Source organism: Lagenorhynchus albirostris, chromosome 1 (assembly GCF_949774975.1).
Source record: "Lagenorhynchus albirostris chromosome 1, mLagAlb1.1, whole genome shotgun sequence".
Classification (NCBI taxonomy): domain Eukaryota; kingdom Metazoa; phylum Chordata; class Mammalia; order Artiodactyla; family Delphinidae; genus Lagenorhynchus; species Lagenorhynchus albirostris.
This window is the reverse complement of record NC_083095.1, coordinates 164,954,994-164,982,115: the sequence shown is the minus strand read 5'-3', so window position 1 is coordinate 164,982,115 and position 27,122 is coordinate 164,954,994. Positions and strand designations below refer to the sequence as shown.

General features: G+C 44.2%; 1 protein-coding gene across 1 annotated transcript in view; it reads left to right on the top strand.

Moving 5' to 3' along the window:
- The first annotated feature begins 901 nt into the window (after positions 1-901).
- ABHD2 (abhydrolase domain containing 2, acylglycerol lipase) overlaps positions 902-27,122 on the top strand; it is a 107,519-nt gene continuing 81,298 nt past the window's right edge. The window contains exon 1 of the mRNA XM_060159140.1: positions 902-1,028. The gene's annotated coding sequence lies outside the window, so the exon portion shown is untranslated. The remainder of the gene's footprint in view (positions 1,029-27,122) is intronic.

The window sequence follows — 27,122 nt, the reverse complement described above, 5'->3', positions numbered from 1 at the left end:
AATGCCTACTGAGTGCCAGGCACTCTTAGCGTTTACCGGAGTTATTTAATCTTCTCAACAACTACTATTGTTACTCCCAGTTGCCAAATGAAAAAAATCAGGATGCAAGCAGAAAGGTTAAGTGACTTGCTCAAGGCCGGTACAACCTGTACATGCCAACAGGGAGTTCAATTCTAGATATGATTCCAAAGGCTACAGTCTTCCAGGCTGCCTCCAACTGGGAGAAGGTCGTCTTAAGGGCTGAAAGAACAGTGGGACAATAACTGAGGTCCACACTGCCTGGCACGGCCCCATCACCCTTTCCTACCTGGAAGGGGCCAGAAGCCGCTGCCTCTCCATCCTTCCTCTCCTTGAGGCCTGGTGACTCACTAACCTGACTCCTCTCCCCCGGGACACGACCCCAAATTTTGCCCCTGGTGTCCTGGACTACAGGTGAGTCCACCTGTCGGCCTGGAGCCATCACACCCGGCAGCTGAACTACCAGTCAGCCTCCCTCCTCCCAACCCCAGACGACACCTTACATTACCCAATCGTCCAACCCAGCTTGCGGTCACAATTGCCTCCTCCCTCTTGGCAACCCGCCACAGTCAACATCAAACAACACCCTTCCAGTAGCCCTCCTCTCTTTTCCCTGCCCCCTCCGGGCTGGCTTTATCCTATAGTGTCTCGGCCAACGGGCTAAAGACGTGAAAAATAACCAATTGTCGTGGAGCTCTTCGCTAAGTGCTCCGCCTCCGCTCTGAGGAGCAGCTCCGTTGACCAATGGGCTACCCTCAGGGTACAATGGAAGTGCGGGGCTAGTAGAGCAGCGGCTGGGCGGCCCAATGAACGGGCGGGTTTCCGTGGCTAGGGGCGTGGCAGAAGCGGTCGTCAGGGGCGTGGCGGCAGTTGCTTGGGCGGGGCCGGTAGCGGCGGGAGCTGCACTGGCCAGGGGTTCCGGCTGCATTTCCATGAGCGCCGGCGGCAGCTGCTGAGCTGCGGGAACCTGACTGGGGGCGAACTGGGCCGCAGTAGTCAACCACAAGCAGGTAAAGCCACGGCGGAGCGAGCTCCGCTAAGCCGTGATTGAGCCCCCCGTCAGTCGGGCCAAACCCCTGAGCCCCGCGGTCCCTGTCGTGGCTCGGCCCATCGCGCCGCAGCCTGAGCGCCCCGGATCCTCGGGGGGCCTGTCACCTGTCGCCGCGGTGGTCCCCAGGGCCGGCGGGGAGGGAGGCAGCCTGGAACGCATCGGGTGGGATACGCCTTCCTGAAAGCCCTTTGTCCCCTTCAGCCTCAGATACCGAGGATGGGGACAACCCCGACTGCGGCCTCCCTACCGGCCATCCCTCCATCAGTGCGCACTCTTGGGACCTCTGGGGTCTGGGGAGGGGCTCTTCCAGCCTTGGTGATGGAGATCCGGGTTCGGCACCTGCAAGGAGAGGGCCGAGGGACCTGATTACAGCCCCGAATATCCGAGGGGCCTCTGCGTTTCTGGGCTCCAAGGGGGCACCCAGGAATGATGGGTTCAAGTTGTACGGAGGCAGCTTTTGACCCACTTGGAGGTACACTTATTTAGCTCGCCCACGTGCCAGGCACTGTTCTAGGCGCTTCGTGGTCTTTCCCCACAGTGAGAACTGTCCAGCAGCGCAGGCCCTGCTAGGCGAGGCAGCCAACACCGCGACCTTGGAAGTGACCAGGCAGAGGCCAGGTGACAGCCACCTGCCAGGGATGCTTAGAAGGGACTCGCAAGGGAGGACTGCATGACCCACCTGTAAGGCCCTTCTCCATTCACAGATGCACTCTGACCTTTAATGCCTACCTTGAGAAGAATACTGCTGGGGGCTCATTAGTTTGAAAGTGGGTGTTGAATTCATCCACAATGAACTTGTGGTCTCAACTCTCAAGAGTGGGTGTTAGCAAAGAGAACGGACCATACCAAGAAGATAAGGTTTCTTTAGCCATTATGAAACCCTTAATTTGAACTACTGTGGGCTGCGTGCGTCTTTTGGTCTTCCTGATTCCTCTCCTTTGGTTGCTTCACCTCCAGTGTGTCAGTTTCACCTGCATTCCAGTAACCAGATCCAAAGGCAGGCTCCAAAATCAGACTCCTGAGAGGTGCCTGGGTGGGACTGTAGGTTTGGCAGAGTTAATGTGATCTGGCCCAGAGCTTTTCGAGGGCCATTTTATTGCAACCACGCGAAGTAGAGTCCAAAAGAAAAACCATGCAGTACCCCTTTCACTACCCTCTGTCATTTGCCTGAATAGAGGCATAATAGAGGAATAATCTATTATTATTAGAGTAATATATATAATATATATAATATATAATTATATATATTATTATATAATAAGAGGAATAATCTTCTGAAGGTCAGGAGGCAGAGGAAGAACCTTAATAGCAAGTTCGCTGCTTGTTTTAGGATGAATTAACCTTTGAATAACCCTTCAGAAAGCAGACCTGTCCATATACTGCTGATTGTCGCATGAACTTGCGGCATTTTAGAGCTGAAGACACCTTAGGTAGAGCTTGTCTAATCTGTCTTCTCAATGCACAGGTGAGTGAGGAAACGAAGGCCTGGGGAGGTCACAGGACTGACTGGTCATCACAGAACCATGATCTGTTGACCCTGGATCTAGCCAGTGCATGACTTGTATTTCACTCCTAGACTACTTATCTCGCTCTCTGTGTTGAAATTCTAGGGGAGTCTAGAGAGGTTAAGAGCACAGATCTTGGGGTCAGAGTGTCTGGATTTGAATCCTAGCCCTGCTTCTTACTAGCTGTAACCTTGGGAAAGTTACTTAACCTCTCTGTGCCTCTGTTTGTTCACCTATGAAACAGGAATAATAAGGTACTTAGATTAGAAGGTTGTTTTGAAGATTACTATATCTGAGGCATTTAGAACAGTGCGTGGCACACAGTAAGCACTATAGATTTGCCAAATACGATCTTCTATTGCCTTTTTATACAGCTTTTCTTCATACCTACCACCCAGTATTTTCTATCAGGAGCTAATTTTTTCCCCTGCTTCCTCTCCCCCAGTTCATTAAATATATTTCAGATTTCATTGTATTTAGCACATATGTCTGTGGGGTTTTCCAAGTCACGTTGCATTTCATTTCTTATTTTTGTCTTTTATTGAATCAGGTAATTCATTTTCTCTGTTAGTCCTCTCGTTGTAATTACACTCTTCTTAGACTCCAAATCTGATTCTCTTTAAAAGGGGGGTGGGGGAAATCCCTCAAAATGATAAACCAAGTCCCTGGTGATACCAGTCTCCATGGCATCCTTCCAAATATCTATTCCCTCTGTTTGGCCCTATTTCCCAGTTGTCAGTGTGCTGCAGCGTGATTATAAATGGGTGAACAATTTTAGATGAAGATTTCATGAGCCACTGTATTAAGTGCTTTTCGGAAGTTCAGGGATCGTGTGTCAAATGCATTGAAATAAGTTACTTAGTCATTGGAGCAGGGGGTGCACCAGCAACGCCTGCCTTGCCTGGCAGAAACACAAGTGTATGACTGATTCTTGCTGGTAATCTAGCTCTTTCACTAATTTTACTGCATTTTTCCTGTTCTTTTCTTGAGCTTGAAATAAACCAGATGGGACATGCAGCGGAACGGTCTTTTCTCTCCTTCTAGTTGGGGAAATTCCCTTTCTTTTCTACTTTCACCTTCATTCTCTTTATCACCTTCACGGTTCTGATAAATATCTACTCTCAGTCCGCCATCCAATTCTCTTTTAATCAGAAGATACCTGTCACCTTTATTTCTTGCAGGAATCCGGTCACTTTGGGTTTTCCCTTCTCTGTTTTTACATGTTTTCTAGAATGAAGCAAACTATTTATCGATTGGCACCTTCCTAAGGGTTGATTCTGAGTTTGGATTTTTTGTTTAGGACATTCTGGAACTCAGCCATCTTAGAATAATTGTTTTAGTTTCTTTGTGTATTAATAAGGGCCCCTTTCTCTCACTCTCTTGTTCTCTTTTCTCATAACGTCTTGGTGAAAGGGCTTCTTATTTGCTGTTATTCCTTACTTCTTCCACTTCCGCCTTCCTCCTGGGAATCTCTGGCAGGGCCCACGAAGAGTGTAGTGGTTCCCCACTGCCCTTGTTCCAAGCTCCTGTCCAGAGCACGAACTAATTTCTTTGGTCCTATGGAAGACTGGGGTGAAGTCTGCCTTGTTCTTTGCCTAAAACCTGGCTCTTTGAAAAGCCCTAGGAGAGAGAGTCTTCCAATATAATGGAATTCACGTGGCAGAATTTCTGCTCTAACCTACTGCTTAGTTTTCCGGTTTTCATTGCAGGGTGGGTTTTGAGTACTCTTTGACCAATTTAAGAGCATAGGTGACTGGGGCAAGGGGTGTTTAAGCCTTCCTGTTTCATCTTGGGCTACGCTGTCCCTAGAGCAGAGCACAAGGAGTTCAGGCCGCCTCTTGGTGTTCTCTGGCATTAGGATTTTATAGCAGCTCTGCATGTTCCAACCTCTTTGGCCAGTGCGTGTTGTTTTTAACCCTCATGCTGCTATTTCTGCATTGATACCCTGCAGGTGCTGACATTATCTCCCTTCAGGATCATTTTCATATCTGCATGTTTGTTTTTGTGGTCTTGGTTCCAAGGCATCATGTTTTTGGATTAAACATTTTCTATTTATAAAATGACTGGTGTGGGCAGGCCACCAGACCTATTGTTACCCATGAAGCTTGTGCACTGGACCCAGTTGGGTGCAGGGCTTGTGACCCAAGGACCCATTTTCCGATCTTTTGCGATAGTTAAGTAGCAGACAGGTAAAGAGCTTATTAGAGAATTGGAACACTGATACCCTTGGGTTTGCCTGGTTTCTGATTTTCTTTTGTTGTCTTTGAATGGAGCTTCATTAAGTTCAACAAACTGAGCATCTGGTGTGTGCCAGGAAGACAGCTGTCCAGATTAACAAGGGTGTTTGGTTTGCTGCAGAAAGACTATTTTGTTTTTATTTTACATTTTAAAATTTTCAGTGTTTTTAATTTTAAAAATTGTTTTAACAGGTAATGCATTTACATGATGAAAGAAAATATTCGAAAGGCGCAAAAGTGAAGTAGTAAATACATCTCTGTCCACCCCAGACTCCTACCACCTAGTTTTATTCCTTAGAGGCACCAGCGTTACTGATTTCTTCATCCTCCAGAGGTGTTCCAGGCACAGCCGAGATATTTCATAACATCTATTAGCAAATCTATTATGATTATCTTTCCCTTTAACACAAATGGTAGCAAACGATACATGCTATTTGGAACCTTGCCTTCTTTCACTTAGTGTTTCTTCGCAGTATGGAAAGAGCTTCAGCCTCATTTTTTACGAAGGTGATCTATTTTAGATATTCGATTCTGTTTCTAAGGCTGCTAAGAACCAGTCTTATTTAGGCAACAGCTTCACATGGAGATCCTAAAGCATTTTGTGGATTATTTGGGGGCAAATATTTTTCTTCTCTGTCCTGCAGCTCTGAGCCTGAGAAGAGGCCGCGTGAGGGGGAGGGCCTCTCCTGAAGGTCATCGGGGACATTACAAAATGAGGAGCACTGGCCCTCAGGCTCTTCACCTGCCCTCTGGGCAGAATGTGCTGGAATTGCCTGGGAAAGCTTGCTATGCTTTCTCTGGTCTCCAGTGAAAGCTCCCGGCCTTCCTGATACACCTTTCAGCATCTCTACCACGTCGAATCCTGTCTCCTGCACCCCAGCCCCGGCTCTGTTTGTTCTCGCCCTTGGGCATCAGAGAGGAACCCTGCCCTTCATGACGGGACTTCCTGTCTGGAAAGCTTTGTTAAGGGCCCCACCCCTTCCTTTCTCTCACCCCATGAAAAACCAGCTCTCACACCTGTGCCTCTGTGAAGCATTTTTCCCAAACAACATTTGGGAATATGATATTTGTTGCTCTCCTTAGGAGTGTTTCCCATTCTCCATATCACTTGACCAAGGTCTCTGAGCCTCACATGACCTTGCTAAACTTTTGCTGATCACTATTCTAAGAAGAGAATTTAGGGGGTCTTCACATTTGAATTTTCTGTGGCTGCCCTTATGTTTTGGATAACCACGCTGGTTTAAACATGGTCTCATGGTCTTCTGTGGCTCCCAGTGGTTGCCTGTTGCTTTGTTTCTCACTTTTATTTAAAATGTGTCTTGGGACTTCCCTGCTGGTCTAGTGGCTAAGGCTCTGTGCTCCCAATGCAGGGGACCCAGGTTCGATCCCTGGTCGGGGAACTAGAGCCCGCATGCCGCAACTAAGAGTTCATATGCCGCAACTAAAGATACCGCATGCCACAACTAAGACCCTATGCAGCCAAATAAAATATAAATAAATATTAAAAAAATAAATAGAACACAATCCTCCTGGGAATAAGCTATAAAAAAAATGTGCCTTAATCTTCATCTTGTTTTTATTTCCCTCCCAATCTAATTTAGAGTGTTGAATTGCATTGAATCTTTATGGTGTTAGTCAGCCAGTCTATTGAGAGTAATTACTTTCTGATCTTTGCTCCTTGCTGGGTGTCCACGTCATCAATCAGTTGTACCACAGATGCTGTGTTATGTAATATGAGGAGAGGGAGGTGATGTTATCAGTCAGCCTCTTCCCAGTCCGTCTGGGGTAGAAGAGATAGAAGCTTTGAAAAATCTGCCCCATTTCTGCAGAGTCACTCCAGGCATGTATTTGTGTACTGTTTACTAAGTCATGTCAATGAGAGCAGTAGAAAACAAATCAGCAAGTTCAACATAGGATTGCCAAATTTTAAGTTTTTCAAGTAAGGCATTAAAAAAGCCCTGTCATCTCCCATCATCGCCATCATTTAAGAAAAGACTTTTTAACCCCAAAAATGTGGGAAGGTCCGTATCCGAGGGTAAAGAACAGCCTTCTAAACAGAACATATTTAGATTGATAAAAAGGTCGAGCTCATGGAAATCGAATTGTGGCGTTTGAGTGGGTCTGAGGTAGAGGATTCTATTCAAGGAGGGTTCCACTTTTCAGTTTCCTTAAACAGTGCCAGCTGTTCTTTTGCTGAGAAACCAGGCCATTCACTTAGCCAGCTAACCTAGCCATGGCATCATTTGATGTGGTTTTGTGCCCAGTGTTTTTTTTTTAGATGGTATGGACCACACAATGTCGATGTGCAGTTGTAGCATCTTAGATTGATGTGAGCTGTTGGTGGGAGTTGTTCTCAGACTCAGCAGGGGCTGGATGTGTTCATGTCTAAAGTGCTATGTTGGGACTTCCCTGGCGGTCCGGCGGTTAGGGCTCCGCGCTTTCGCTGCCGAGGGCCTGGGTTCGATCCCTGGTCGCGGAACTAAGATTCTACAAGCCACGTGGCGTGGCCAAAAAAAAAGGTACTAAAAAAACCACAATAATATAGTGCCCTGTTGTAGTTGTTAACAATGAGGAGTGAGGGAAATTGGGGTGGGACCTCCACAACTTGGAATGAGGCCATTTGATGCGATGGGTTTACACATCAGGCTTTTGAAGCGTCTGCTTACACTCCTTAAATTCTTGATGTAATGTGTCAGGTGGTGGCTCCCGTTGTTTCTGAGATATAATGTGACTTATCACCTGAGTCCCCATGGCACCTTTTGCTCTCCTCCAGCAAAAGTAAGTACCACGACATTCCTTCTGTGTTATGGGTATTTCCCAGTCCAAGGCCAAGGGTATATTCTTGAGTTTCTTTGAGTTCTCCTTAAATTCAGAACACTCAGACTTTTACGTTTCATGTTAATGATAACTGGAAATATTTTAAAAGCATGTCCTGGATCACGGGGATGACCTAATTATATCCAGGTCCAGGCACACACCACCTCAGTGCCCCTTAGGTGTGTGTGAATTTCTGATGAGTTAGAACCAGGCTAACCTGCTATGAGAAAAATACAGAGATGGACTTAGCGTGAAGAAGAGGAGCTAGCATCAGGTGAAGCCAAGTGTGCAAAGGAAGGCTGAAACGGGGGTCCCAGCAGAGGAAAGGGGTGCGAGAACAGTCACCACACTGCGCCTGGTACTCATACAACCTGCCCAGGAGCGGGTGGGAGCACCTGACGTTGTCTTGGGGATTTCAGGTCTGAGAAATGGCATCAGCCTCATTACGTTAGTGTAGTTAACCTGAATTATACTGTTTGGGTAATTGTATTTGTATTTATTTGTACATTCGTTTTAGTCTCCATAATTGTAAAAGTGCTAAGAAAACTTTATGTCTGGTTTTATGTTCGTACATTTTAAGAAATAATATAAGAAATAATAATCGAATAAAAGTAATTCAATTTAAATTTAAGATTTGAATAAAAAGTCCCCAGAGGATCCGGCGGGACCGTTTTTTTCCTGTAGAGGGAGCCAACTAGCACCTGAGTTTGAAAGACCCCAGCGTAGGAATCTAACCTCATGACTGAGGTTTCCAGTCATGTTTGTGTCATGCATGGCTCCTTTCCACGTGTTGAACACTTTAGAAATATTCATTGAGTCGAAATGAAGAGTTAGTTTGCATCATTGCCGTGCCGCCTGAATGAGATCCTGTTTGTATGTGCAGTCCACACTAAGTGTCCGTCCCAGTGGAGGGGAGCCCTCCAAAAGTAATGTCTTTGATTCTTTTTGTTTAATTTTGGAGTTAGTGATAAAGTTTTCTTATTGATATTTACATGACCCACACACTTACCAGGAGGGCCATACCTGGGAGCAGCCTGAAGCTTATTCACCACAAGTAACTCATCAGCCCAGGGACAGTGGAGATTTGACCATAACTGAAAGCCAGATGTGAACTTGAACCTCAGTGACTACTGAGACTGTTTGTACTGTGGCTAAATAATCATTCATTCACTTATTAGCTTTTATTATGGGATTTTAAAGGTATACAGAAGTAGAGAGAATCATATAGGGAACTCCCGAGTACCCAACACCACTGTTTCCTCTTTACCAGCCACTGGCCCAGCTCACATCAATTTTGAATAAATCCCAAATATCATACAGTTGTATCTATATGTATTTCTGTGATATCTCTTAGAGATAGGGATTCCTTTATTAAACCTAACTACAGTACTATTATTACTCTTTAAAAAGTTAACAGTAATTCTTTAATATCATCAGCTATCTAGTCATCGTTCAAATTTCTAAGTGTCTAAAAATGTCAGAAGTACTTTTCTTCAGTTTAACATTTTTGAATCAGGATTCAACTAAGGTTCACACACTGTGGTTGGTGGCTCTGCCATTTATGTCCCTTTTAAACTACAAGTCCATTTCCTTTTCTTTTTTTCCCTGCAGTTTTTTGGAGAAACTGGGTCATTTGCCCTGTAGACATATTTATTTATTTATTTTTGAACAGGTAATACACTCACACAGTATAAGAGTCAAAAGCTATGACATAGTAAACAGTAAAAAAAAAACCTCCCCCAAAGCAATGAATGTCACTAGTATCTTATATATTCTTTCAGAGGTATTTTATGCATATCGCAGCAAATGTATGTATATCTCTATCCTGTATCTTTCTTTTTTCTATAACTGGCCACATATTGTGCTTGTTGTTCTGTTCCTTGCTTTGTTCGCTTAACATGGAATGATGGATTTTAGCAAATCTCCATATGTATTGTTTGGCATCCTATTAACTTTTCTCAAGTATCCAATTATGACATTACTGCTTTTGAAAAATTGAGGGAAGCACAATCATTCCCAGGATGATGTGATTGCACTGGAATCTTTCAACATTTATTGAGCCCTCTCTCTGCTGGGCCTCTGCCATCCAGGCTCTCCCCTGAAGCCTGGACACCCTCTGCCCCACCGTTGGCCCATGCTTAGCCCAGAGGTGGTTGTCAATGAATGTTTGCTGAGCTCCCAGCCCCTCACAGCTAGCTAGCTCCCTGTGTGGCCTGGAATGTATTCACACCGTAGACTTAGCTTCTCAGATTCCATATACCCTGGCTACAATTCCCTTCTCTATTCCAATCAGGTAAGTAAAGTGCTCACTCACTCTTGTCAATGACATTGAAAAATGTGCCCTTCTAAATAGGAAGATGATAGAAAATGCCAAGGAGATTATAGCCAAGGATATTTTTCCCAATTTAGAAAATACAGACCATTTCCCTCTGTCTATCATTAATATCACCCATCAGTCTATTTATTGACTCCCCGTAGAAAGCTGGATGTTACACTGAAATTGCAAGAGAAATCTTGACTTTGCCACCAAAGAGTTTATGAGAGGAATGCAAATTTCTTTAAGGCTCTCTTTGGATGGGAGAGGACTTGCAGAGCGTCTGTCAATGGGGCAAAAGGCATCAGGATCCATCCAGCTGTGTGACAGGTGCCTTGTTTCTCTGTATTCCTAGAGCCTTTTCTAGACCTGGCCCAGGGTGGGTCTCCAGGCCTCAGATTCCTCCATGGCATTAATAATAACTCACAGAACTGTCATAAGTACCAAATGAGGTAATGTCTAAGGGCATACTTTGTAAACAGTAAATTACAGATTGGTTTCCATGTCAACACCAATGCACTTTGTGACATGTTTCTTTTTTTTTTTCTTTTGGCTGCGTTCGGTCTTCGTTGCTGCGTGTGGGCTTTCTCTAATTGTGGCGAGTGGGGGCCACTCTTCATTGCAGTGCGCGGGCTTCTCATTGTGGTGGCTTCTCTTGTTGCAGAGCACAGGCTCTAGGCACATGGGCTCAGTAGTTGTGGTGCATGGCTTAGTTGCTCCGTCACATGGGATCGGACCAGGGCTCGAACCCGTGTTCCCTGCATTGGCAGGTGGATTCTTCACCACTGTGCCACCAGGGAAGCCATTGTGACATGTTTGAGGAATTACTGAGGTCATGTATTTAAATCACAAGCCTGTGATAAACTGTTGAGCTACACAAATAGGAATTTTATTTTTGTCTAGTTCTGCTCCTTCCTTTTGAAAATATGGTGACTTGTTAGTTGGCATTAGCCGGAGAGCACTTACTGGTTCCCAAGATGAGGGTTTGACCCCTAACCTGTGGTTCACAGACTTAATATTTTCTCTGGGGGGCTGATAGATAAGCTAATGGTCTGGAATGGATGCAGGAACTTGTAGTACATCCGTGATCTACTCATCACCTGCAGAAGATGGTTAAATTGGGGTTGGTAGTGATCGCTCATAGGCAAGTCCAGGAGCTGGACTAACTGGGCTTGAAGACACAGACTTTGGTCTCTGCCCTGGGACCCTCTAGCCCTGTTGGATAAAGTGAGCCCCTCTTCTGCCATGTCTGGTGGACACACCATTGCCAAAGATTGTGTTTGCATTTAAAATTTTCATTTTAATAATAAGGCACTCTTTATCATCCCCGTTTTAATAGGTAAGGAAACTGAGGTGCAAAGAGGTTAAGAAATTTGCCCAAAGTCATACAACCAGTAAGTGGTAGAGTTGTGATTCAGGCCAGACCTATCTGTCCCCAAAGCCCATCACCCTACTGTGAGTGGCCTTACTACCCCACCATCCGTGCACACCCACAGGAAGCTTCTCAATGAGGTAGAAATCTTTGTAACAAGACTTGTTCTGACCTATTTACATAAACCTGTTTCAGATACCACAGATATTTAAGGAAGGATTTTCCCATTTTTCTTAGATATTAAAAAGGATCCCTATTTTTTAATTTCCACTAACCTCTCAATCTAGGTTAACCTTAGGATTAATTGTACTCAAATTTATATTTTCTGGATCAGATAAGCTCACATCAGTTGGAAAATGCCATAGACAGTTTTGTTGCACTGGATGTTTTGGAGTGAAAAGCACAAATCATGAGTCTTCTAATGGTATTTCAGTATTTATCTGAATGCCAACAGTCAATGGATAGTTTTCTGCCTACCTTCTCTTTGGGCATTTTTCCTTCCTTCTGCCACATAGAACAGCCTGTTTTTGCTTTGAATTCTCTTTCTTTCTTTATTGGTGAGCAGTTTCTGAAGTAGATTTATAACTCTGTGAAACTTTAGATAAACAGGGGAAAAGGTGAAAAGAAATATGGCATTGGACGTGAGCTTCTCTGAGTGATGAAAAGTGGAAAACTTTCACTTCGGTGGATAATTATTTGCCTGAACTTCAAAATGTTCTTTAAAATATCCAAAAGCTACTGACAGCCCAGGTCACACTGAGCTTCTTCTCTTGACCCACGGTAGTATAATGGCCCTTACCTCTCAGCCTAATGTAATAATTTCCTCATGAGAAAATTCTGCTCAAGGGATCAGAATGGTGATGCGTTGGGCCTTTCCCACAGGCTCAGTCAATCAATAAATATTTACAGAGTGCCCACCCATGCTCCACACACTAAATTTAAACTAGTATACAATTTTACACTGAGGATTGAATTAGCAGGGCATAGACCGGAATCCCCAACAGAGATCAAAGGGATATGAATCATCACTTTTATGTGGAAATGAAGCTTGCTGATTTTCTAGTTATGAAAGAGTATTTGCAAAATGTGAAGGGAGGAAACAGGATGATTTTCAGGCTCTGGAGGGGATGGCCCTCAAATGAAGACTCCTGTATAGTTGAGCAGATTGTATGAAAACTACTTAGCTGTCATGGCGGCTTGGGGTGATTTTCACGTGGTGAATGACAATGTTTGTCCAACACCCCACGGGTCAGGTTACACACAGCCAAACAAAGGCTTCTCACACTTACGAGGCCCATCAGTCGCCCACTGGGCCAGCACAGTAGGCTCTACCAAGGTGCCATCTTCCAGGTTGATGTCTGGAATTCCCCCGGGAGTAAAAACCCTGAAGCTTCTTTCACAGTGACTCACTCCCACTGCTCCCAAACCTGTCCCTCTTGCCCTGCCTGCCACTCTCCTGGCTGCCCAGCATCCTTGGCTGGCCTGTGAGGCTAGCTTGAGGTCTGCACCCACCCCTCCTTTTTCTCTTCTTCTGTTCCATCCCTTCCCATGGTTCTCCAGCTATCTGAGCCCATCTCATTCTTTCTGCCTCCTTTGTTTGAATTCCTCTAGTATTTATAGTTGGAACTTCAGGATTTCATTCTGAATTATACATGGATTTGCACTGTTTGCTAATTATTTCCTGGATGCCATGTATTATACTTCTTTCATAGTCCCCACAGAGCTTAGAATGAAGCTGGTGTCTTTGGTACCCGTGGGGAGCAGGGTGGAATGTCAGAAGCAGGATGTAGTTTTGCAAATATCTCCCCCAGTGGTATTAACACACTTTTTTGCAGGGGGAGGTCTATCCTTTTCTTTTACAAACCACTGCTTTATCCATGAGGGTGCTCCAACTTATACAGGTAAATCAATTTGGGGGAAATGGGATCACTTTCCTGATGATGGAGAAGCATTTCCTTCCTTTCCAAGGAAATCTTCCTTGATGGCTAGTTCCTTGCCTCCCAAGAAACGTGATTGGCATCACATATGCGTGGGGAAAGCCTGGCAGAGGAAGACCTCCTGTACAGTGAGCTCGTGGCTGAGTCTCTGCTCCATACGCGGCTCACCTGCCTTGAGCAGAGGTGGAGATGGACTCAGAGAAAATGCCTGCCTGATACAGGCAAAATTTAGACAAAAACCAAAGGAGGAAGGCTGCTGGGCAACTAGGAGTAATGGTGGGGACTTGCCCTCAGGCTTTAAAGTAAGCCAAGAAAGCTCGCTTCCAAAGTGGGAGGACAGGGGGAAAGGCCCAGAACAGCAGTGGGATGTTTGCGCTGGATGGACCAGGAGACAAGAACTTTCGAGGGTGTGAACCTAATTCTGTCTCTTTACTTGGAAAAGCCATCTATTAAGTTAAGACCCCAAAATATATCAACCCAGAGGGCTGCCCTTTCTATCTCAGAGCCTTTGAATTTTTATTTTTCTAGATTTTCAGTGTCCTCAGTAGAAGGTCTGATGAAGTCCAGCTCAAGACTGCCTGGGGACCAATTCCCATGTCCTTCATGTTTTGAAAATTCCCTAGCTGTTTCTTTAAAACTGACATTTTTATAATCTTGAAATATTTAATAAGGCAGTTTTCCTCTAAAACGCTCAAAGCATTTTGCAAACCTCATCTTGAGAGTATGGGTATTTTATAATTATAAAGAGGTTTTTTTTACCTACAAAATTTCATCAGCTTCTTTCCCTCAATAGTCTGTAAGGTAACCTCCCCTACCCCGTTTTATAGAAAAAAAGGAAACTTTCACAAAATTTAGGTAGTTCATCCAAGGTCACTTGGCACAACCTAAGCTCAAACACAAGTCCTCTGACTCTAAAACCTTTGTCATTTGAACCTGATTAAAAAATGGGCAGAGGCCCTGAATAGACGTTTTTCCCAAAGAAGACCTACAGATGGCCAACAGGCACATGAAAAGATGCTCAACATTGCTTATCATCAGAGAAATGCAAATCACAATGACAATGAGCTACCACTTCACACCTGTCAGAATGGCTGTGATCAAAAAGAGAACACATAACAAATGCTGGAGAGGGTGTGGAGAAAAGGGAGCCCTCGTGCACTGTTGGTGGGAATGTAAATTGGTACAGCCACTATGGAGAACAGTATGGAGGTTCCTCATTATTATAAAATTATGAATAGAACTACCATGTAATCCAGCAGTTCCATTCCTGGGTATATATCCAAGGAAAAAAAAACACTAATTAGAAAAGATAAATACACCCCTATGTTCATTGCAGCACTATTTACAACTGCCAAGATATGGAAGCAACCTAAGTGCCCACCTAGAGATGAATGGATAAATAAGATGTAGTGTATATATATATCTATATATATCTATATATCTATATATATACTATATATAGTATGGAATATTACTCAGCCATAATAAAGAATGAAATCTTGCCATTTGCAACAGCATGGATGGACCCAGAGGGTATTATGCTAAGTGAAATAAGTCAGACAAAGACAAATACTGTATGATTTCACTTATTTGTGGAATCTAAAAATACAAAACATAAGAAAAATGAGCAAACAGAAACAAAGTTAGATACAGAGAACAAACATGTGGTTGCTAGAGGGTGGAAAAAATAGGTGAGGGAGATTATAAGAGTACAAACTTCCAGTTGCAAAATAAATGAGTCACCCGTATGAAATGTACAATGTGGGGAATATAGTCAATAACTATGTAATATCCTTGTATGGTGACATAGTATAACTAGACTTGTGGTGATCATTTTGAAAAGTATGGAAATATTGAATCACTGTGCTGTGTAACAGGAACTAACATAGTGTTGTAGGTCAATTTTACTTCAAAAACGGACAGACAAACAAACTTAGAAAAAGAGATCAGATTTGTGGTTACCAGAGGCAGGGGGTGAGAGGAGGGGAAATTGGATGAAGGTGGGCAAAAGGTACAAACTTCGTTATAAGATAAAAAAGTACTAGGGTTGTAATGTACAACATGATAAATATAATGAACACTGCTGTCTGTTATTTATGAAAGTTGTTAAGAGAGTAAATTCTGAGTTCTCATCACAAGGAAAAAGATTTTTTTTTCTATTTCTTTAATTTTGTATCTGTGTGAGGTGATGGATGTTCACTAAACTTATGTGATAAATTTCATGATGTAAGTCAAATCATTAGGCTGTACACCTTAAACTTATACAGTGCTGTATGTCAAATACATCTCAATAAAACTGGAAGAGAAAAATATAATCTTTGTCATTTGATTATAGCACACAGGCCCTTAGGGTAAGTTTCAAAATCCCCAGAGAGGGCAAGTGATGTGCCCAGAGCTACACAGCATAGCATACTCAGAGGGGAGAATAATTCCAGATACCATTGGAAGCAAGTTGTATGGAGACACAAATGGGATTCCCTCCCTCTTCTGACATCCAGAATCCAGCACGTCTGGGTCCTTCCACTTGGGTTGTGACCTAGAAGTTGGGGACGAGGCTCTGTCTAGCTCTCAGAATCGGCAGGACTGATGGCAGAGGCTGGGTAGGGGCTCCCTGGAGGCCCAGTACTGGGGCTGGCTTGTTCAGCCCCAGAAGGGTGACTATCTCGCATTAATATCGTGTCCTTCATTTTTAGCCTAAGGGTGTGAGTGTGAATCAGTCCTTCATATGTATCTGTATTTAGCTGGTAGAGTTTGTCTTCTAGGACTTGGGCACTTGTCACAGTGGAATCCGTGTGACCTTTAAGCTTACTACTCCAAGCTAGCAGGAGATACTCTTTCTAGTCACAGTGCCCGAGGTATATAAAACAGAAATAAAGCATGCCTTAAAATGCCATGCACGCTGCATACCCTTGCCCCTAGAACCTTCTCTCAGTCTCGGAAGGACAGGAAGCCCAGAACCTTTCCTGCTTTCTAGACTGAGCCCTGAGGGGAGCTACTGTTCTCACTACTGGCAAAATTCATCATCAGAGAGCCCAGAACTGAGAGAGGCGGGGGGGTGGAGGAGATCAGCCCTGCCCCTGGCCTTGCGAGTGGGCAGGAGTGTCTCTCCCTAGGGGAGGGACGAGGGGCTTGACCTGTGGGTCTGGTCTCCTCACAGATATACTTCTTGCTGCCTGTGCAGTGAAAAGCAAGTGTCAGGATTATAAAGGGCTGCCCTTGGTAATGCTCACATTACAGCTTCCAGCGGCACTGTGCGCCATTCTGGCTCTGGGGCCCTTGGGACACCCCAGAATGCTCAGGAATGGGGACTGCTGATTATTTTTATTTTCTCATTAACTGAAGGTAGCTGTAAGTGCTTTGTTTTGCAGCTCTAGGTGAAACTTTCTTCTCTGTTTTAGTGAGTTCCATGGGGTCAATGATTTTTAGCCAAGGGCCGTGCCTCCCACCCCATCCCCAGTTTCCTCCTTCTGGAAGCTTTTTTGCTGGTGAGATTCCAGCACATGCCCCAGAAAGTTTCTTCTGTGGAATAAATCTGGAGATTCTCTTCTCTTCAGCTGTATCTATCTCTTAAAAATTCCAGTAAACCGGGCACTTGAGTTTGTTGGGTTCAGGCAAACTGGGATTTTCTTTTGATATTACAGATTTTAATTGCAGTGTATGGTTTTTTAAATTTATTTATTCATTTCTGGCTGCATTGGGCCTTTGTTGCTGCACGTGGGCTTTCTGTAGTTCCAGCGAGCAGGGGCACTCTTTGCTGCCGTGCGCAGGCTTCTCATTGCGATGGCTTCTCTTGTTGCGGAGCACGGGCTCTAGGCGTGCGGGCTTCAGTAGTTTTGGCTCGCAGGCTCAGTAGTTGTGGCTTGCAGGCTGTAGAGCACAGGCTCAGTAGTTGTGGCGCATGGGCTTAGATGCTCCACAGCATGTGGCATCTTCCTGGACCTCAAACCCAGGAAGGGCTCAAACCCGTGTCCCCTGCATTGCCAGGCTGATTCTTAACCACTGTGCCACCAAGGAAGCCCTAATTGCAGTATATGTTTTTTAATACAATGTTAGAATTATCAAATCTCTCCATTAAAATGCCTGTCCTATTAGAAAATTCTCTCATCTCCATAGAGGAAACACCTGGCTTAGGATTTTTGGTTTGTTCTCAGGTGTGCATTGAATGGTTTCTTGATGGTAGAGAAAGCAATTTTGCTTGTGATTTTACTAAGTGCTTTTACCCATTGTCCTCCACTTGAAAGTACTACTCTTTGAGCAAGACTATTTGCTAATGAGAGAGGCCAGCTGCCTTTCAGTAATTTAGTAAATGCATGTAAAAGTGCCCAATTAAATGTGCATGCTTAACTGGTGACTCAGTCTCCAGCTATTTTTAATTTAGTGACTTTGTGAAAGTTGTGGGTTAGTAGCCATTCCTGATATTTAAACAGGAGGTTCACATTTTCTCTCATAGGGTAACTTTCCTCTTACTAGAAACTTGTAGGACATTTTCTGAAATTTCAGCAGGATGAATGTGTGGCCTTATGACTTTGTGGAAGAATATGGTTAAATAAAACTATTATCACATGAGTGAGTTTGCACAAAAAGGCAATTTCAAGCTCTTAAATTTGAATGCAACTGAGAGTGAGGTTAACCTAAATGTATTTAATTATCTGTAAATTCTCTTCTCTTTACCAAATTGTGTGTGACTTAGGACATTCCCTTCACCTCATAGGACCTGATTTGTAAGGGATGTGGGACTAGATCTTGCTTTCAGTCTCCCTGCCACCACCCACATCCCAGTGTCATAACCTGGTCCCAGGCCCCCAGGGCTGCTCCCTGGTTTGATCTGCTGAAGGAAAGGGTCTGGGTACTTGATGCTTAATGTTCAAAAATTAATTAATTAATCAATCAGTGTCTCTTGGCATCTCTGGAAAACAGGGTTTTGGCCCCGTCGTTGCCAGGGCTCTCCATCATTTGGGGCTTGAGGTAGTGGCGGTGGTGAGAAGGGGAATTCCAAAACCCAGTTACCCTGAAGACTCAGCCAACAGGACTATCCCTGGGAGAAGGGCACGCAAGGACTAGAACAGCCTGGCTGTGCTGAGAGGCGGTGCTGTGAGCTGCTGGCGGAGGTGCTCACCCAGGGAATCGAAATCTCCCTGTGAGATCAGAGTGGGGCCCAAAGCGGCCCAGGTTATCAAGGGTACGCAGGCCTGGGTAGACTAGGACATACCTCAGAACCTTCTGGCCATGCCTCTGACTCTGTCCCAGCCCCGTGGCAGTGAGCACTTAACAAGTGCAGAGAAACAGCTCAGTGGGGGTGGTGGGGCTTTGTCCTAGCAGTCTGCTCTGGGCTTGTTTCTCCCCTTCTGTGGAGTTACTTTTTTCTGTGTGTGCAATAGCCCTGATTTCTTTAGTTAAATGGCAGATAAAGGGGTGAGAAACTGGCCCTTTTCCTCCCTGCTTTCTCCCCAAAGGTGTCATGTTGCCTACATTTCGGGTTAACTACTTTTATCTAAGTTGCCACCAAGAAGGCTGACAGATTGGGATGACGTGAGGTTTTGTCTGCTACACTACTCATAGGGCATTCTTGAGGAAGGAAGCCTGCCTGAGGCTTACTATGCTGGCGTAGGGTTTTATTTCAGGGCATTGAAGAGGTTTGCTAGGAGAGTGGGGCCAGACACGAGTGGTTTTACCTGCAGGAAGGAGGTGCAGATGAAGGAACGGTCTCTCTGCGGGAGAGGAGGGGTCCCTTGGCAGGAGAGAGCTTGTGTGTATCGGAAGGAGGGGGTCCAGGCTGTGCACCGCCAGACCCCTTTCAGCACAGAAACGAGAACACACCTTGGAACTGTTAATGGACCTTGGTGATGAACACTTACTATCCAACAATTTATTAAGTGTAACACGGTTCCGTGTTAGAAGAATCAAGAGTGTGTCCTGGGATTAATTTTAAACTTGTTGGAGGAGACCCAAGCAGTGGATCCACTAGTTATTTCATTGTTGATGAGGCCTGTCAGCTGGGAAAAAAGTATCTTTTGTAGTAATTTCTGTCAGATTAGCGTTTACTTAGGCAAAATGGAGGAGAGTTTAATGGTGGGGATGGGATGGCTTATATTTGGGGGACGGACACTTACTGTATGTCAAGGATTGTTTTAAAATAATTTCTGTGTATTAACACCTTCAGTTTGCAGAGGAGGCCCAGAGGAGGTAAGAAACTTGCCCAAAGACAAACACCAGAACTGTCGGGGCCAGGATTTAACACGGGGTTACCTCACTCCAGGGCCTGAACCTAAACATAATCCTTTTCAACCTGATTGGAATTGGAAGAGAGAAATCCTTTAGGAGTTTGGTTTGGTTTTCCTTGAGGAGTATTTGCCATGGGACCCACGTATGTATTGAAGTTTGCTTGTCAGGTCCTTTGGGTGGCAAGGGAAAGAGGGCCCTCCCCTCCTAGCCCGTGATGTCTCCGTCTCTGGGCTCCCTCACTTTCCTATAACAGGAGAGGAAAGGATGGTCCTGACAGCTGAATCACAGAGGCAAAGAGGCCAAGCTAGTAAACATTTGTGCACAGAATACAATTTGCCTTGTGTTAACAAGTAGCCTGGGAGTATCTTGTTGTTAGCTGATTATTGGTATGTATTGGTTGGAGTTTGTCTGGATAACTTCCGAAAGCATGTGGCAGAGGGTCTCTTCAGCCTCTGAAGAATAGGGGTGTGGAACAGCTGAGTCATGAGAGGTCATTTGGGCTTATTCTGTCACAGTTCTGGAGGCTAGACGTCTAAAATCAGGGGTCGGCAAGGTTCTCAGTGTCAGCCAGGTTCTTGAGGGCTCTGAGGAAAATCTGTTCCCTGTCTCTCTCCTAGCTTCTGGTGGTTGCTGGCAATCCTTGGTGTTCTTGGTTCAGAGATGCATCACCCCAGTCTCTACTTCCATCTTCATATGGTCTCTCCTCTGTGTTCTGTGTCCAAATTTCTCTTTTCTTACAAGGACACCAGTCATGGGGTTAAGGGCCACTCTAACCAGTATGACCCCATCTTAACTTGATTATATCTGCAAAGACCCTATATCCAAACAAGGTCACATTCACAGGTCCCTGGTGAACGCGGATTTTGGGGGAACAGTATACACCCCATTATACCAGGTAATGAGTCTTTTGTGTTTGAGGTCTCTGCTTGTTTTTTTCTTCACTGTAAGTTTTAGATTTTCAGTGAACATTAATATTCCAAGGCTGAAATCATCACTCACCCATGGAGGTGGAATGAATATGATGGAATTATTGGCATAAATGGCACAGCTGAAAATATAGAACTGTTTAACTTATTTGAAGGAAGAACAAAGGCCCTGAGGGTCGTTAGTTCTTATGAGTTTTACTGTTTAATGGTCCATGTAGTAGGCTGGAAAACAGGGCTATCTTCTGTTACAGAGCACAGAGAGAGTGTTCCTGTGCTCTTTAGCCAAGGACTGCAATTCTATCCCTAGAATCTCAGAAATTTTGAGCTGAGAGAGACCTTTGGTATCATTGACTTCTAATCTAATCCTCTCATTTTACAAATGAGTTCTTTAGGGCCCAGAAAGGTTCAGGGACTTGTTCAAGGTCACCAACTGAGAAGGGGCAGAGCAGGCACGAGGACCCAGGTCTCAGAACCCCCAGACTGGGTGTCTCTCGATGAATCTGTCCCTCCATCTTAAAATAACACTCTTAGTCATGGGGAACAGTGAGAAGCCCAGGCCCTCGCACTGGCGGAGATGCCAGTGGAGCCTGTCTTAGAGACTGAGGGCAATACCGAAAGTTCCTTTACTGCTGGGCCTTTGACAGCACCTTGGATTTCTTCGTTAATGTTGAGAAGACAAATGGAATTTTAACTATCATTTACAGCACCTAAATCTCACTCAAAAGAAGACTGCGGTGGGAGCAGGGAAGGGTGGAGGAAGTGCTGATCGGGTGCGTGTGAGGTGTGGGTGGGGAGATGTCTCCTTTCCATCTTCCGCATACCTGGCCCTAAGCTGCTTGAAGTGCACTTTAACTGGATTTCACCTGCCCAGAAAGGGAGAAGGGGCACACAAAATAGCACAATAGAAGCTAAGTTTGTTATGTCTGGAACAAGTGCAGAATATTAATTTTTAGTGGCAGGTCAAACTTAGATAGAAAGAAGACCATAAAATAAAATGCAGCAAGATAAGTTAAAATGAATATCAAGAGTTTTATTCTACAATTGCCAGTTAATTCCTTGTTTAATGTATATCGTGCACACGCACACGCACACACACACACACACACACACCACAAAATCTCTCTCCCACAGACTTACACACACTTCTTCTAAATCTGTACTTCACTAAGGTGCAGTTCTAGTTCTAGCTTCTCCATAAGTCCTTTCCCCACTTATTTTTTTCCTGGACTACTTATTCTTGTCCCCAAGTTTCTAAAGTATATGTAGCCCTAACATAAACTTCTTTTCTTTTTCTCTCCAGTTAAAATGAGAATTCGACTTAACTGTGGTTCTACACAATACTTAGTACAGAGCCAGGCACACAGTAGGTCATCAAGTCCTTAAGCCCACTGAAGTTCAAGGAAGGTGGCCCTAGCAACATGCGGTAGAACCGCCCTGCTCCTCAGGACTTCAGCTCAAGGCTCTGTATCTGGACCGTAATAATTAGAAACCTCTCATAGGATTGCCTTCACCGAATCAAATTCAATTTTAAACCGTTGGCATTTTTCAAACGTTGAGGAAATTAATTCTCTACTTCATTTGCTATTAAAAAAAGTTGTAGGAGGACATTACCTATCACATCACTCAAGGTCCCCATATGTAAAGTCCCGCAGAATTTTTTTTTATAAATCTGTGCCAGAAGAACCCTGTTTTCTTTGAGTATCTGTCGTGTTCTCTGGAGGTAAGAAGAGTGTACTACGGATTAGCTCTGCATTTTGGAGAAACCATAGGTCTGACTAGGTTTCCCTTTTCCCCCTGGCAGTCAGAAAGCTCAGACACATTCTAGGCTTAGTCGTATGTTTAGTTGTATATCATTTATATATATAAATTTATTTAATTTATTTATTTTGGGCTGCATTGGGTCTTCATTGCTGTGCAGGCTTTCTCTAGTTGTGGCGAACGGGGACTACTCTTCCTTGCGGTGCGGTGCCTTCTCTTGTTGCGGAGCACCGGCTCTAGGCGCGCGGGCTCAGTAGTTGTGGCGCACGGGCTTAGTTGCTCCACGGCATGTGGGGTCTTCCCAGACCAGGACTCGAACCCGTGTCCTCTGCATTGGCAGGCAGATTCTTAACCATTGCACCACCAGGGAAGTCCCAATTGTATATTTTGACCTAGGTATTTTCCTTGTTCAGAGTCTCTTAATTTCTTTTTAGATTTTGTTAGTTGCTATTTTAAAGCTTTTTTTTTGGTAATAAAAAAAAGTTTGTAGTCATTATGAATTTTGGAAAAGAAAAAGAAAAATTGCCTGTGCTCTAATAATAACCCAACCAGTGTAGCATCCATAAAGATTTGGGGAGATAGTACTTCCTCCTGTGTCATTAGAAATTACAGACTACAAGAGTCTAGAAATAACAGTGGTTTAAACATGCAAGGGTTTATTCTCTCACATAAGAGAAATCCTGAGGTAGGCAGTCTGGGTCTGACATGGTGGCTCCATGGAATCATCAGGGACTCCAGGTCTCTGTCCTTCTCCTCTGCTGTCCTCTCCATGTGGCTCCTAGAGTGACCTCAAGGTCACTTCACGGCCCAAGATAGCTGTCAGAGTTGCAGCCCTGTCGTCTGCATTCCAAGGAGGCAGGGAGGGAAAAGGGCAGAAGAAGAGTTAACTCCCTGCCTTTTAAGGATTCTCCCCAGAAAGCAGAGCAGCCCCCCCAGAACTGGCCAGCATTTAGTCACGTGGACTTGCCTACCTGCCATGGAGCCTGGGATCTGTAGTTAGTTTTTTCCAGCTAGGCGCATTTTCCAGATTTGTGTTGAAAGAAAGGAGGAGAGACTTCTTACCAGGAAGCAATCAGCAGTCAGCCACATTTCTGAATCTTTCTCTGTGTAAGTCTATTCAGCATTCTTTTTTTGTGTAGGGGGCATGTGGGATCTTAGTTCCCCAACCAGGGATTGAACCCGTGCCCCCTGCAGTGGAAGCATGGAATCTTAACCCCTGGACCACCAGGGAAGTTCCCTATTCAGCGTTCTCTTGAAGCTATCTCAAATAGTTTGTGGAAAAGAGTGAAGGTATAAATAAACATCAGTGTGAATATCAATAAATAAAACATACTACATCTTGTTATTTGCTACTCTGCCTTCCCATAATTGTTTTTTATTAATTTATCATTTATACATATACTGATAGTGTTATGTTTTTAATATTCAATCAATATAGACTTATCCAGGGCTAGTAAGGACCTTAGATTTCTGCAAGGTTTGCACATTCGGATGCCTTCAGGGACCATTCAGGTACCAGCAATGATTAAGTAGGCCAGAGGTCATTGTTGAGGGCCATGATAGGGAGTGGTGGGAACTGTGGCAACCAGGAGGGAGCATGGCCTGTCTAGAGGGGCAGCCCCGCCCAGCTCCATTCATTGCTGCCATGTGAGAATGCTGGATCAGTGTTGCCAAATCTTCAGATTTTTTTCTCAAGAGAAACCAGAGATCCAGATTTTTATCTGTAATCTCCTGGTGTTTATAACTTAGCAGCCAATAAATTCATTTTTTTAAAATGCCAGTTAAATGCACTGCCATCCCATAGGTTGCCAGTTTAAGGTCTCTGATCTGGCACATCCCTTGTTTTTTAGTTGGCAGCCGAGCCCTGGAAAGGTCAAGTAGCTTGTGATGTGGCTGGAGACATTGCTCTTTAGTCCCCTCCCCAAAACAGCCTGGTCCTCTGTGGCTAATTTGTCTCAGAATGTGAAGAAATAATAAAAATTTGAAGTTGAACAAGGCTACTCGGAAGGTTAATTGAATCTCCCCTTCAACTGGCTTTCATTTTCTTTTTAAATCATTTTGGTGTGATGGAATCAGAGAAAATTGGGCTTCAATACCAGCTCTACTATTTTACAGCCACATGAACTTGAGCAAGCTTTTGGTGTCTCATTTGTGTTTTCAGGTAATATCCACTTTCTTTCTTGTTTCTCTCTTTCTTTACTTTTCCTGCTTTCACACAGCGTAGTGGTTAAAAGCACGCTCTTCGGAGCCTGGTATGAATCTTGGTTTCTCTGCCTACTAGCTGTGTGACCTTGAGCAAGTTACTCAAGTTTTCTATGCCTCAGTTTCGTCATCTGTAAAATGGGGATAATAATAGTACCTACCTCAGAGGTACAGTTAATAGCGTTAGGATGGGTAAAGTATGAAGAGCAGAGCTTGGCACATAGATAGTGCTATATAAACACTGGCTGTCCCTCCCCCACCCCTTTCTCTCTTGTGTTTCCTCTGCTGCTTTCGAAGCCACAGATCTTTAGCCCAGTGGGCCTGGCTCTGGTTCCCCATCTCACGGTGAGCACTTTTAGCTCCGTATGGCCCTGAGTAGCCAGCCTCCAGCCCCCAGTATGGACCAGATTTGACAGGTGTTACGGCTCCCCACTTATTACTTTCAGTTCTGTTCTGTTTCTGGAACTGTGTTTTTGAGCCCATCTGTGCCCTTTTACTTTTCTCAGCTCATATTTTTTCCTGTCGTTGCTGTATACCTGGGAGAGATGGAACAAGTCAACTGCCTGCTGTCTTGACCTAAACCTGGCTAAGTTATTTCATTGGTCACACAGAGATGGTACCTGTCAGGTGTTTCTGAAGATTACGTTACAAGTTAAAGGACAAAAGCAGTGTGAGTTTGCGTTAGCCAGAGTTTTGAACGCAGCAGATAACTCGTCCTGGAAACCACAGAGAGCCCGTCAGTCTGTGGATTCACAGAGGCTTTGCCAGCAGGTCTGTCCAAACAGCCAAGAGTGCGTCACATGTGTTAATTAAAGAAATTGTCTTTTTCCCTAAAGGCTTTAAATGCAGAAAAACTTAGACTATGCTTATATTTCAGTTAAATTGCTTCTTTCTCAGCCTTTAATAGATCACCATCCGATCTTTTCAGCTTTTAGGTTAAATCGAATGAGATCTGACCTGACTGGCCCAGCTGTACAGATTTTCAAGAACAGTTCATATTCGCAGTAGAGAGGAACAGGTGACGTAGGTACATATTGGCGAGACTCTTATTTTTGCTTCTTCTCCCCACCTTCCCTGACATTAGTAAGTAGGAGTGGAAGTGGAGACAGAGGGACTTCTTGTACGTTTTTAATTCAATAAGTCTACTCTAGACCAGCCAGGAAACTGGTTAAGCCATCCAATGCATTCCTCTCCTCTCTTTGCAACCAAGGGAATAAGAAGGATGTCTGTTTCAGTTCCATATCACCAGCATCATGTCAGAGAAACTGGAATTCCTGCTAGGTTTTGGTTTTGGCCCTTCACTAACTACACTTAAAAATCCCTATTAAAATTAACACAACACTGTAAATCAACTATACTTCAATAAAATAAATTTAAAAAAATCCCTATTAACAAGCTGTGTCATCTTGGATGTTTGTTTCTCGTCGGTTTGACTGGCATAGGTGGCAGGGCTTTGGAGAGATGAGGGACAGGGGCCACAGGTGGAACCCCTGGGGCATCTTTGAGTGCAGTGCTGTGTACTTTTTAGGTCACAGGCCCCTTGAAGAATCTGATTAAGTCTGCAGACCCTCTTCCCAGAAAACTTTCAGACACACACACTTTCATGTATAATTTCAGGAAGTTCCTGGACCTTAGAATTCCATAGGGGACCTACAGACCCCAAGTTAAAAGAATCCTTGTTTTAAGGGTTTGAGGAACAGCCTTTGGGGAACATGGCCCTAGGAGTGAGGTGACATGTCCCCAGAGGTTAAGTTTTAAGGAAACTGTCAGCTCATAAAAGGTCAAAGTTGTTGTAGGTGAAAAGTATATTCTGAGGTCCAGCCTTGATTCTAAATCATGCCAGATAAATTTTAAAAAATTATTTTCTTGCCCTGATGGTGAGTCAAGGAGCTGGGGTCTTTTTTTTTTTAATTGGGGTATAGTTGATTTACAATGTTGTGTTAGTTTCAGGTGTATAGCAAAGTGATTCAGTTATGCATATACATATATTCATTCTTTTTTAGATTCTTTTCTCATATAGGTTATCACAGAATACTGACTAGAGCTCCCTGTGCTGTACAGTAGGTCCTTGCTGGTTATCTGTGTTATATATAGTGGTGTGTGTGTGTTCATCCCAAGCTTTTGATTTATTCCCCCCCACCCCACCCCCGTGCTTTTCCCCTTTGGTAACCATCGTTTGTTCTCAATATCTGTAAGTCTGTTTCTGTTTTGTAAATAAGTTCATTTGTTTCTTTTTTTAAATTAGATTCCACATATGAGTGATGTCATATGATAACTTGTGGGATGTTTAATTGCCTTTCCTCACTGAGTTGGAACCCCTGCCAGAGATCGTCTACAGTGTGTTTGGGTCCTGTATTTGCCAAAATCACCTCGATTTTAGGAGAGCGCTTCTGAGACCTCTCTGGCCTGGCTGTAGGTCTCAAATGAGTTCATTTGGTTATGCCCCAAACACGTTTTTGAGAGATTGTTTTGTCCTGCCTCTTCTGTCTGCGCCGTTGGCCACCAGAGTTCTCATACTGTTTTTAGCAGAGGCTACTTGAAACCATTCCAGGGGAAGCTGTTGCCATAGCTACCTTGGCTGCCAGAGTTACCGTTTTCTCCTTTTTGTTAGCTTGTGGTTTCCCTGATTTTTAAGGTAACAGCTGATGTTCTGTTTTCCTGCCTTGCAGCAAGGAAAAGGATGGAGTTTTGTTGCTGTTGATGTTTGGTTTTTTATGTTTGGAGTGGTGTGTGTGTGTGTGTGTGTGTGTGTTCTGTGTACAA